General features: G+C 38.8%; 1 long non-coding RNA gene across 1 annotated transcript in view; it reads left to right on the top strand.

The window, feature by feature from the left end:
- Positions 1-4891: 4891 nt before the first annotated feature.
- Positions 4892-12990, top strand: part of LOC109117918 — an 8628-nt gene continuing 529 nt past the window's right edge. Inside the window, exons 1-2 of the long non-coding RNA XR_002025228.1 lie at positions 4892-4997; positions 5222-5444. This is a non-coding gene — a long non-coding RNA (uncharacterized LOC109117918). The remainder of the gene's footprint in view (positions 4998-5221; positions 5445-12990) is intronic.

The raw sequence follows: 12990 nt of genomic DNA, 5'->3' as shown, positions 1-12990 counted from the left end.
GCAATTTTACTCTAGATTATTTATCATAGACAATGAAAATGTACTGCAGAAGTCCTTCAATGGGAAAGTTCACAGAGGATGAGTTTGTAACCGTGGAAACTTGAAGGCAAATATACATCCATCAAAATAACGATAGTTTAAATGTTGGTATAAGGAATGAGACGTCAAGAATAAGTCCGAAAAATATGATAGGGCTCAAAAATCTAAGAACTTGAAAACCCCACAAATGATTCTAAACATATGAGGCAAACATCAGGCAGATTAATGTTTGATGATATGAATGGAAAATATGGTTTCCTCTGGGGAGATCAGGAACGACTGGTGGGGCAAGGAATTTCCAGAGGTCTTAAATTTCCGCATCTTTATTGGGATTATACTCACAGACACTATGCTTTGAACCTTAAATATATAGAGACATTGATTTATTTGGTCATAAAACTTACCTGCATACTTATTTGCCAAAGTGGAAAATGATGAAAGCAATGAATAGCATATACTGATTAAAATCAGCTAACTAGAGATTTAATGCAGACTTAACTTAGAAATGCATCAGATACATTCATCCATTAAGTCATTCATGCGATGAACATTTATCAAGCTAGTGAAATACATAAAGACATGCCAAATTAAAGGAGATTGGCATTGTGGGGCAAATCTATTTAATTCTTTGATTATTATTGAGACAAAAATACATGGAACAAAAATAGAAGGTAATCAAAAACTTAAATTGTTTTAGTCCTTTTCCAGTCCAGCAGTCAAAGGACTTGAGACTTCCCTGCACTGCTTTCAGCCTTATGCTGGAGAAGCCTTTTGTCAAAAGCCTGAATAGCGGTGGACCCAGGAGAATGGGATGAAGTCCCCGATAAGGCTGTTCTGGAGACACTGCAATCAGCCGTTGTTCAACAGCCCCGCCTCACTTAATCCTCACAAGGATGATTACTATCTTAACCGTCCTAAGGTCAGGAGACCCACTGACACAGCCAAATAGGCTCTCCAGCCTGACCAAAGCAGAGGCTTTCCAGTGCTGCACCACACCGTTTTCAGCTCCCTAAGATCCCCTGAGGAAACCCTGTCCCTGCATTCAACCTCCCTCTGCAGAATCGGTCTGAGAGCCATCGGCTGTGGCTGATACCTAGAAGAACCAACAGAGAAGTCATGATGGGCTTGGAGCAGCTGTTAAAAAGGACAGGTCAAGGGCTCCTGGATAAAGATGACAAGGGAGAGCGGGAAACCTTTCAATCCACAGGGAAGGAGTGAGTGGATCCCGAAGAGCAGGCTGAAGAGGAGGGAGACTGTGATCACAAACTGGTCAGTGGCAGCCTGTAGGAGTCACAGAAGATCTTGACCCAGAGAACATCACAAAAAGGATGGTCAGCCATGCAGTAGTGAGAAAACCAAAACCCCAGTCATACTTACTATAGTCCTTAAACAGGAAGCCACAAGTTCCCCTTCCAAGATCCTCAGCGGTAGTGCTAGGGCTAGCACAGTGGTGAAAAGCCAGAGATGCAGATGGAAATGCTCTACAAGATGATGAGGAATTCTGCCTCAGACCCGATAATGTGGTGGCAGAGCTAGACCCTAGCTGAGGATGTGGACAGACATGGTGTGCGGGAACATATAGAAGGCCCGGAGCCAGTGCACACCCACAGCTCCTGCCAGCCTGGCTAGGGCAGTAAAGAGGTTCACCATGCCCAGGATCAGGGTCTTCTTGTCACACATTGGAGGAAGAACCTGGTGACTTCAATTCATTGCTGTGGCATCTGTCCTCCAGGGGTGACAATTGGATCTATGCTCATACACACTCCACCGCTGCCCCTGGGAACACAAACAAGAAAGGAAGAACTGCTTGGTCTATGCTCTCTGGGTCTCAGAGCTAACCTGCTGTATATGGGAATTGCTGTCCCTGTGTTATAAGGGAGGAAACAGAGGCTTAGCAGCATTTATTTATCAGACATAGGGAAGTCATGGAACTTCGATGCAAATCCAGTTCCTGCTGGTTCCAAGGTCTGAGCTTCCTGTAATGAAACTTGGGTCCTCCAAAGACGCTGGGATATTTGATGACCTCAGCATCCCTAGTCATTATTCTAGGCCATTTTATTCCTCATGAAGACCAGAGACAAGTTTGGGCAGTCCCTGTGGGACAATGATAGGACTCTAGGCTCAGCATCCCTTCTGTCCTGCAACAGTAGTTTCCTCTAGGGGGCAGGAAGTTGGAAGTCCCAGTTATGACCCATGGACACCCTCAGTAACTGATCAGGGTCCACTCAGTATGGAGGAAAAAGATCATGATTTAGAATCAAGAAGAGGATGTGATCTTAGCTAGAACAACCATGAAGATGAGCAAATGGACCAAATGGCTCAGTTGATCCAGACTCAGGAGGACAGGAAGCCCTTTGCTTTAGTCCATCATGCATGCCCAGTGCCCATCTCCATGTGAGGATAACAGCGAGCAGCCACGAATGTGTAATTAAAAAAAATTAATGAATGAATAGAGAGCCTAAAGGTAGTGGAACATTTGAGGCTACTGTCACACAAACATTTTTCAAGGAATTAGTCACCAGAAAACACACATTTTTAAAAGTGGAGAAAATTTCTGTTTAAAATGGAGATAATTTCATTCCCTGTGTAGGGCACTCTGATGTGTTGGAAGGAATAACTTCTGCCTGCAGAGATGGCTAATGATGGGCACTGTTATGTCTCCATGTCAAGGACAGCAGTGTCTGGATTTACTGAGCATCTAAGGGCATGTTTTAGGAGAGAAAAATAGGAAATGAACTGAATTTCTTGCACTTTTGAGGAAACTAACAGAAGTGGAAAGATGGAGAGAAATGTTAATTGGTCAGAGCAGAGAATCAAGGCATAGAAATATCTCATGGGGATTTCATAAAGTGATTTTCTCTGAAGCATTGATATAAACACACCCATATCGTCCAGGTGATTTTGAGTGAGGTTGGTTTTAGAGAAGCGGGGAGAAACAGAAACTGTCCACTTTGACATTAAGCCAAGGATACAATGATGGAACACACGCTTGTGTGATTTCCAGCTTGGGAAGGAGACTAATACACTTCAGCAAGCACAGTAGAAGCTTTTAAGTGATTCTCAGGTGTAACTTCTCAGATCCTCTTATGACCTCAAGGAGGCAACTACTGCTATTATTCCCATTTGACAGATGTGGAGATGGAGGCACAAGGAGATGGAGGAGCTGGGAACAAGGATGTGAGCCCCCTTGACAGGTCTGTGTCAAAGTCACTGGCTTTATCAGCCTTCACCTTACTCTTACCTCCCATTGGCAGGAAGATAAACCAACATGCAATGCTCAAACAAAATGGAAGACAAAGTGGTGGATTTTATAAGAATGAGTTCAGCAAATTTCCCAAACAATAACTGAGGGACTGAGAGCAATCACGTAAGGAGAGGAACTAGGAATAGAAGCAGCTGGGAAGAGCTGAGTATAAGAACTCTTTACAGCCTCAGAAAAGACCGCTGTCAAGCACTGAACATTGCCGAAGACTCCCAGGAGCTCAGGTGATCCAAGAGCAAAGAGCACGCATTCTCCACTCGGTGTACAGAGCTGGCCTTGAGCCCTGAGTACATTGCCCATGTGCTCCCCTGACCCTGCAGCCCTCTTTGGCCTGAGGACCATAAGGAAGAAAACTACAACCTCTGCCATCTCTCTTAGAGCACATTGGCTGCAGCTCTATTTTTAATGTATTTTTGTCTCTTCTTTAGAATCAAATATCTATAATGCCTAGTTCTACCTGGGTCATGTTGTTGCTTATTTTAATCTCTGCCTCTAGTGCATGTCTCCTAGAGCATCTGAGGGGGAAAGGGGGAGCGCAGACTGGTGCAATCACTGTGGAAATCAGTGTGGGGGATTCCTCCAAAGACTAAGATTAGAGGTCCCAGTTGATCTAGCTATCCTCCTTCTTGGCATCTTCCCAAAAGAATTAAAATGATCATCCCACAGCAATACATGCACACCCACCCATGTTTATAGAAGAACAATTTGTAATAGCTAAATCATGGAAACAACCCAAATGCTCATCAACCAATGAATGGATAAAAAAGGTATGTTTTTTATATATGTGGAGTAGTACTCAGCCATAAAGAAAGGTAAACTTGAGACATTTCTGGCATATACCTCGAAATCATACTCAAGTGAAAAATTAGGCACATGTGTTAAATATCATATTATCTCTGTGGTGTGAGAAACTGAAAGTGTAAACAAGGACGAAAATGTATAATACATATTGTGAAATAGGAAGAAATTGTTCATAAGTAAAGGGGAACTAAGAAGGGGAGAGGGGAAAGGAAGGAAGGGAAAAGAAAAAAATTGGAAAGAAGGATAAAATGGAAAGAAATTTTTGTAAATAACAAGAGGAAGAAGGGTTGAATGGAGGGGAGGGGAATGGGGAAAAAAGAGGAATCCAGATTTATCATGTACAGGTACAAATTCCCCATGATGAATGTGATCATTATGTATATCTAAACGGTACCACTAAAATTAATTTTTGAAATACAGAGCATTACATGTAGTAGCTCTGAGCCTGCCTCACAAGTGCAAGATCCTGAGTTTCATCCCTGGTACCAGGAAAAAATAAATAATAATGCTGCTGCAAAAATGCAGAGCATTAAAAGATTATACAAAAATTTAAAATGCCATAGCTCAAGAGATTCTATTTTAAAAATCTAAATATATGCTGTTTATAAAGTATTATGTACAGCAAAAGGATCAGGCACACAAGCTTAACTACTGCATGGTTTCTTTTATATAAGAAACTTAAATTATAAATAAAGAGTAAAATAAAAGATAGATAATAGCAAATAGGGAAATAGATCCTTCTCAACTGGACAGGAGATCAAGAGATGGAGGGATGGGAAGAAAAGAAGAATGAAGATGTGCTCTGTACACATGCCAACTCCACACAAGGAGTGTAAACATTATGCACTGCAGACTGTACTGAGAGAACAGGAAAGCAACAGAAAAGATTCTTCAGGTAAATATTATCCTGATGGCACTGTACATTGCTCCTATAGCAATATGCAAGTATAAGATAAGCTTACAAGTTAATGGTTATTTTTATTATTGTAAAATATTAATGTCATTTTCTATGTTAGAAAAATTGAAAGACACAATTTAGAAAGAGACAACATTCATAACATGAAAATGTACTTCAGAATGCAGCGATGACTCTGTGACTTAATTTGTTCCATAATTCAGAGGAAGACACTCTGTAGCGTTCATCCCCCAAGATGAGTTCCCCAAGGGAAGCAGAATTTTGCCAAAGTCTTCTGCTTGAAAACCAAATTGTTTGAGAACAGAGTTTGTCAACTGAGGCATTACTCTAAATCTAAAAGAAAGATACGTCTAAGGTCTCTCCGGCTGCCTGCCCAGGACCACCCGGCTGGTGCGCAACCTCCCGGACTGCACGGCACCAGATCCAGTAAGTAAGGTAGCCACACGGGCACCCTTGAAACACCCCCACGACCTGCTCCCCCCCATTCTCAAACCTCCTGATTGGGCCAGTCCTTGGACCAACTCTGCAGAGGCCTAGGTTCTCATGAAGGGTAGTTTTCTGAGCTCCCAACTTTGAACATCTTTAAAGAAAGGGCAGGGGAAGCCTGTAATAGACCTGAGTGGAGTTCAACCCTGCAGGTTGGGAAACTCAAGTTAGGCCTTGTGGAGTGAGGTCAGTCTCAATTGTGGGGACCTGCCATTGGCTAGCTGAGACCAGGGGATTCAGTTCTGCATATAGCTGTACATGTGGTATAATATGACAACAGAGACATAGTCTGAAAGAGGCCCTTCAAATTCTTTTTTTCTTTCTTTCATTTTCTCATTCCACCCTAAAATTTCTTTCTTTTTTCTGTCCTCTCTCTCCAACTCAGTCTCTTGCTCCACCATATTATCCCTCATCTCCCTTTTTATTCCTCCTTCTGCCCTAACTCAGACTTCTTTTATTATTTTTCCTTTTGGGAGGGAGTGTTTTTGTTGTTGTTTTTTGTTTTTTTCTTTATGTTCTTTTCTCCAGTCATTTTACCTCACTCGTGGCTCTGTAGCTTCAAGGGAAGGCAAGCACCTGTTACTGTTAAGGGGATATATTCTTGTCCTCATTCCTGCACTCTATCCCCTCTGAAGTTAATAGCTTCATACAGATAGTAAGGTCATTCTACATCCTCTGGTTTCACATCAAACCTGCTCCAGTTCTTTCACTTATCTACTCCTCTCATACTAACTCAGTCTAACCCCCCATCCTAAATCATAAAGATGCTATATTGAAAAGCATATTCACTGCAAACATATTTTGGGCTGTTTCTTGATATTAATTTAATTCACATGGTTTAAATGTGATAGATTAATGACTACCACAAGTGGTCAGTTTGCAAGCTGTGCTTGATCCTATTGGGCTGCTGAATGTATCAATTCGGATAAAGGATTGTGATTGATTTAATGAGTGTTTTCTCTGATATTATGAAAATGAGGATGTCTATGAGTCATTAGAAATTCAAAAGCGAAAATGCAACTATATCAGGAAGATTTAAGTAATACCCAGAAATTAAAGAAGGACAACCCAACAACAAAAATAAAAATGAGAAAACACCTAAGCAAGACACAAAGACACATTTCCAGTTCACCAATGGCAAACAGTAGGACAAATGAGGATGAAAAGTCTGATAGTGAACCAACAGGACACCCTGGACCCATAGCACAGGAAGTAACAAAACAGATCAATCAGGCTCTAGAAAAATTCAAATCAGAAATAATTTCCCAGTTAACATAGAGATGATGAGCAAAATGGAAGTCATGATTTGAGACTCTAGAGCAGAAACTGACAAAAAAATAGATGAGCTCAAGACCATGATAGAAGCCATGAAGACTCAGCATAAGAAAGAAATGGAAACAATGAATGCCCAACAGAGGAAAGAAATGGAATCCATAAAACAGATTCAAACAGATATTCAGGAGATTAAAAACTCTATTGAAAGTGTGCACAACAGAATAAAAGATTGCTAAGATAGAATTTCAGATATAGAAGATAGGATCGCAGTCAGTGACCATGAAAAAAGAGGTCTCTCAAAAACAGTAAAGGCTCATGAGAAATCAATCCAACAACTTCTAGATGATGCAAAGAAAAATAACATAAGACTGATAGGAATTCATGAAAAAGCAGGAGAAAATATAAATGACCTAAAAAAGCTCTTCACAGAATTAATGACAGAAAACTTCCCAAACAGAAGGGAAGAATTAGGCATACAGATAAGCGAGGCATATAGAACTCCAACTAGCCACGATCAAAAAAAAATCTACACCTAGACATATAATAATCAAGATCCCAGAAATCCAACAGAAAAACAAAATACTACAAGCAGTAAGAGAAAAGAAACAAATCACATGCAAAGGAAAGCCCATTAGAATCACAGCAGACTTTTCAACACAAACCCTTAGGTCAAGGAGAGCCTGGAGTGAGGTATTCCAAGTCCTAAAAGAAAAGAACCTCCAACCTAGACTGATGTATCCTGCAAAACTCTCTTTCAAAATAGATGGGGAAATAAAATACTTCCACGACAAAGAGCACCTGAGAAATTTCATGAACACCAAACCAGCACTGCAAGGAATTCTAAACAATATCCTAGAAAAGGACAACGAAGTTCACAATAACATGAGGCCCAACAGACCAAATCAAATAGGCAAGGCAAGAAACTAAAAGGAGATGGGAGAAAAAGTTAAAAAAGAGTCAACAAAAGGACAATAACATGACAAGAATAAGTCAGAACATATCAGTTATAACTATCAATGTTAATGGCCTCAATTCACCAATCAAGAGAAATAGATTGGCAGAATGGATTAAGCAGCAAAATCCAACAATATGTTGTATACAAGAAACACACCTAGTGCAAAAGGAAGCCCATAGACTGAAAGTGAAAGGATGGAAAACAATCCTCCATGCATCAGGATCCCAGAAAAAAGCAGGGGTAGCAATCTTATTCTCAGGTAAAGTAAATTTCAAACCAAAACTCATTAAGAGAGACAAAGAAGGACACTACATCCTTGTAAAGGGAACAATTCAAGAGGAAGAGTTGACAATCATAAACATATATGCACCAAATATAAATGCCCCCAACTATATAAAACAAATATTAAGTAACATGAAAAACCAAATAAGCACTAATACAATTGTAGTGAGGGATTTAAATACCCCACTATCACAAATTGACAGATCATCTAGGCAGAAAATCAACAATGAAATAATAGAACTGAACCAAGCTTTGGAACACATGGACTTAATAGATGTTTACAGAGTATTCCACCCCCAAAAATCAGAATATACATTCTTTTTCGGATGCACGTGGATCATTTTCCAAGATAGACCACATATTGGCCCACAGAACAAATCTAAATAAATGCAAAAGAATTGAAGTCATCCCCTGTATATCATCAGATCATAGTGCAATCAAGCTGGAGATCAAAAGCACAAGAAACTGTAGCAACTTCACAATCATATGGAAACTGAACAGCACTCTCCTAAACACTCAATGGATTACAGAGGATATTAAAGAAGAAATTAGACAGTTTTTACAAATAAATGAAAATGCCAATACAACATACTGGAATCTATGGGACACAATGAAAGCAGTTCTACGTGGAAAATTCATAACATTGAATCCCCACACTAGGAAAACAGAGCGGGCTCAAATAAACAATTTAATGATGAAACTTAGACTCCTAGAAAAACAAGAGCAAGAAAAACCCAAAGCTTGAATAAGAGAGGAAATTATAAAGTTCCGAGCAGAAATCAATGCAATTGAAACTAATAAAATGATACAAAAAATAAATGAAACAAAGCCCTGGTTTTTTGAAAGAATAAATAAAATTGACAAACCCTTAGCTAATCTTATCCAAAAAAGGAAAGAAAAGGCTCAGATCCATGCAATTAGGAATGAAAAAGGCGAAGTCACAACAGATCCAAAAGAAATCCAGAAGATCATGAATACCTACTTTGAGAACCTGTACTCCAATAAACTGGAAAACACAGAAGAAATGGACAGGTTTTTTGATACTTACGAATTACCAAAGTTGAACAAAGAAGATAAAAATATTTTAAACACCCCAATTACAGTCGGTGAAATTGAAAGTGTAATTAAAAATTTACCAACAAAGAAAAGCCCAGGCCCTGATGGATTCGCTGCTGAATTTTACAAGATATTTAGAGAAGAACTACTGCCATTACTCTTCAAACTTTTCAATGAAATTGAAAGGGAAGCTGTACTTCCAAATTCATTCCTGGAAGCAAGTATCACTTTGATTCCCAAACCAGGGAAAGCTGCAACTAAAAAGGACAACTACAGACCAATCTCCTTAATAAAGATAGATGCAAAAATTCTTAATAAGATACTAGCAAACAAAATACAGAGGATTATCAAGAAGATCATCCATCCTGGCCAAGTCAGATTTATTCCAGAGATGGAAGGGTGGTTCAACATACGAAAATCAATAAATATAATACATTATATTAACAAAGTCAAGGACAAAACCATATGATCCTCTCAATAGATGCAGAAAAAGCATTTGATAAAATTCAACACCCATTCATGATTAAAAAAAACCCTGCAAAAAATTGGAATAGATGGTCTATACTTCAACTTAATAAAGGCTATCTATGAAAAACCAACTGCCAACATCATATTAAATGGCCAAAAACTGAAAACCTTCATGTTAAAATCAGGAACAAGACAAGGATGCCCATTATCACTACTCCTCTTTAATATAGTTCTGTAAACATTAGCCACAGCAATTAGACAAGAGAAAGAAATTAAAGAATAAAGATAGGAAATGAAGAAGTTAAACTGTCATTATTTGCTGATATGATACTCTACATTGAAGACCAAAAAAACTCTACCAAAAGACTTCTAGACTTAATTGACAGATTCAGTAGAGTATCTGGATACAAGGTGAACACCCAAAAATCAATAGCCTTCTTTTACACAAATAACAGACTCACTGAGAGAGAAATAAGGGAAAAAATTCCTTTTACAATAGCATCCAAAAAAATGAAGTATCTAGGAATCCATCTAACAAAAGAAGCAAAAGACCTCTACACTGAAAACTACAGCATTCTGAAAAAAGAAATTGAAGAGGATATTAAAAAATGAAAAGATATCCCCTGCTCCTGGGTAGGAAGAATCAACATAGTGAAAATGGCCATACTACCAAAACTTCTATATACATTCAATGCAGTGCCAATTGAAATTCCAACACTATATTTCACAGAACTAGAAAAAAGAATCCAAAAATTCATTTGGAACCATAAGAGACCTAGAATAGCAAAAGCCATTTTAGGCAACAGACACATGGCACCGGGTATAACAATACCCAATTTGAAACAATACTACAAAGCCACTGTGATAAAAACAGCATGGTACTGGCAAAGAAACAGGCCTGAGGATCAGTGGAACAGACTGGAAGACACAAAAACAAATCCAGATGTACTCAGCTACCTCATCTTTGACAAAGGAGCTGACCATCCTCAGTAGAGGAAAGATAGCCTCTTTAATAAATGGTGTTGGAAAAACTGGATGTCAACCTGCCGCAGATTAAAACTAGACCCTTATCTTTCACAATGCACTAAATTAAAATCCAAATGGATTAAAGATCTAAATATTAAAACAGAAACATTAAACTTACTGGAAGGTAAGTTAGGCAGAACTCTAGAAGACATTGGCATAGGAAAAGACTTTTTGAACAAATCCTCAGTAGCACAGGAACTAGCAGATAGAATCAACAACTGTTATCTCATCTTATTAAAAAGCTTCTGTACTTCAAAAGAAACCATCAGCAGAACTAAGAGACAATCTACAATGTGGGAAAAAAATTTTAACAGCTGTTCCTCAGACAAAGGACTATTATCAAGAATATATAAAGAACTCAAAACAATCAGCCCCCCCAAATATAAAGACCCCATTCAAAAATGGGGATCTGAAATGAACAGACATTTCTCAGACAAAGAAGTAAAAGCATCAAGTAAATATATGAGAAAATGTTCCACATCACTGATCATTCGAGAGATGCAGATGAAAACAACACTGAGATTCCACCTCACCCCACAAAGAATGGCTGCTATCAAGAAATCACACAATAACAAGTGTTGGCAGGGTTGTGGGGAGAAAGGAACCCTCCGCCATTGTTGGTGGGAATGCAGACTGGTGCAACCACTATGGATATCAACATGGAGATACCTCAAAGAGCTTGGACTGGAGGTTCCATTTGACCCAGCCATCCCTCTGCTGGGTATCTTTCCAAAAGAACTAAAAGAATCATATCACAGAGAAGTATGCGCACCCATGTTTATAGTGGCACAGTTTGTAATAGCTAAAACTTGGAAACAGCCCATTTGCCCATCCGTTGGAAACTGGATAAAGAAGATGTGGTTTTTCTATAAAATGGAATATTACTCAGCCATAAAGAACGAGAAAATAGATTCATTCATAGGAAAATGTATACATACTGAAGATATACTCCTAAGTGAAATAAATAAGGCACACATGTGTAAATACCGAATAGTTTCTCTGGTGTGAATAATCTGCAATAATACAGAAGATCCTAATAAGATTACTGACATTTAGAAATGGGAAGAAAGGAGCTAAAGGTGTAGGGAAGGTGGGATGGGTAGGGGAAGGGTAATAAGGGAAAAGAAAAAAATGTGAGAGAATGAAAAGATGGAAATAAATTGTTTGTAGATGGGGAGGGGAGGAGGGGGTGAAGGGAGGGCAGAGACAGGGGGAAAAATGAGAACCAAGACTTGTCATGTAGAGGTACAAGATCCCAACAATGCATGTAACTGTACTGTATCCCTAAAATGTACCAATAAACTCAATTAAAGCTGAAAAAAGATATGTCTATAACCTTATAAATAAAAGCACATTTTAATGACATTAAAGAACATCTAAATAAATGAAGAGATGGGACAAACTCATGGTTTGAAAACATTTAACATTGTGAAAATGTGAATTATCTTCAATTTTTCCATTGAATATTCACAATAACTCCAGCAAAATCTCTGCAGCATTTATATGCAACTTTGGAAAGCTAAGTTTAAAACTTGAAAGGCAGTCTCAAGGAGAGATATGATTCTGACAAGACATGCTATGCATTACGAAACTGTCACAGTCATAAGGATGAACAAATCTACCTGTAGAACAGAAAGCTGGAAAACCCCCACTGCATGTCAAACTTTGACATGTGATAGAGTTTGCATGGAAGATGAGCGAAGGAGAGACTTTCATTAAGTAAACGTGGCATGAATGGTTTGCCATCTAATAAAATGACTTATCTGAGATCACACTTTCAGTGATTGGAGTCACGGTGTATAGAAATTCCAATATGTAACTTGTTTGCAAATACTCATTGTAAACTTTTTAGAAGTGGCTTAACTGCTCTGGGTGCCCTTTCCTCATTCTTAAAATAGAACTAACGGATGTTAGTCCTGCGGTTCTCCAAGGGTGTTGTGAAGCTCGTTTGGAAAACTGACGTGCTTTGCTAACTTACACCTTACCATTTGCTGCATATTAACAGTTTGACACTGACTCACAATTTTGAAACCTGTTAGATGAGTGTAATACTTACCACACAGCGTGGTTGAAATAAATAGAAATGAAATGACTTATGCCCCTGATCCAAAGCCTGATTTGTAGATGCTCAATAAATCTTAGTTGTTATTCAGTCTCAAATTTCACCGTCAAATTTCAAGTTAAATAGCCTCCACTGAAAGCTTCACATTTTCATGCTGTTATCTACCTGAGGATTTTAATTATTTCATTTTTAATTAACATACATCATGTGATGGCGCAGGCCTGTATTCCCAGCACTCAGGAAGCTGAGGCAGGAGGACTGCTTGAGTTCAAGACCAGCCTGGGGTACATAGTGAGTTCCAGGTCAGTCTTAACTATATAGTGAGACCCTGTCTCAAAAAACCAAAAAATGAAAAATAAATA

The sequence above is a fragment of the Fukomys damarensis genome, unplaced genomic scaffold (genome assembly GCF_012274545.1).
Source record: "Fukomys damarensis isolate Sample0158 unplaced genomic scaffold, DMR_v1.0_HiC HiC_scaffold_16, whole genome shotgun sequence".
NCBI lineage: Eukaryota > Metazoa > Chordata > Mammalia > Rodentia > Bathyergidae > Fukomys > Fukomys damarensis.
The sequence above is the reverse complement of the archived record's forward strand: the minus strand, read 5'-3'. Positions and strand labels throughout refer to the sequence as shown.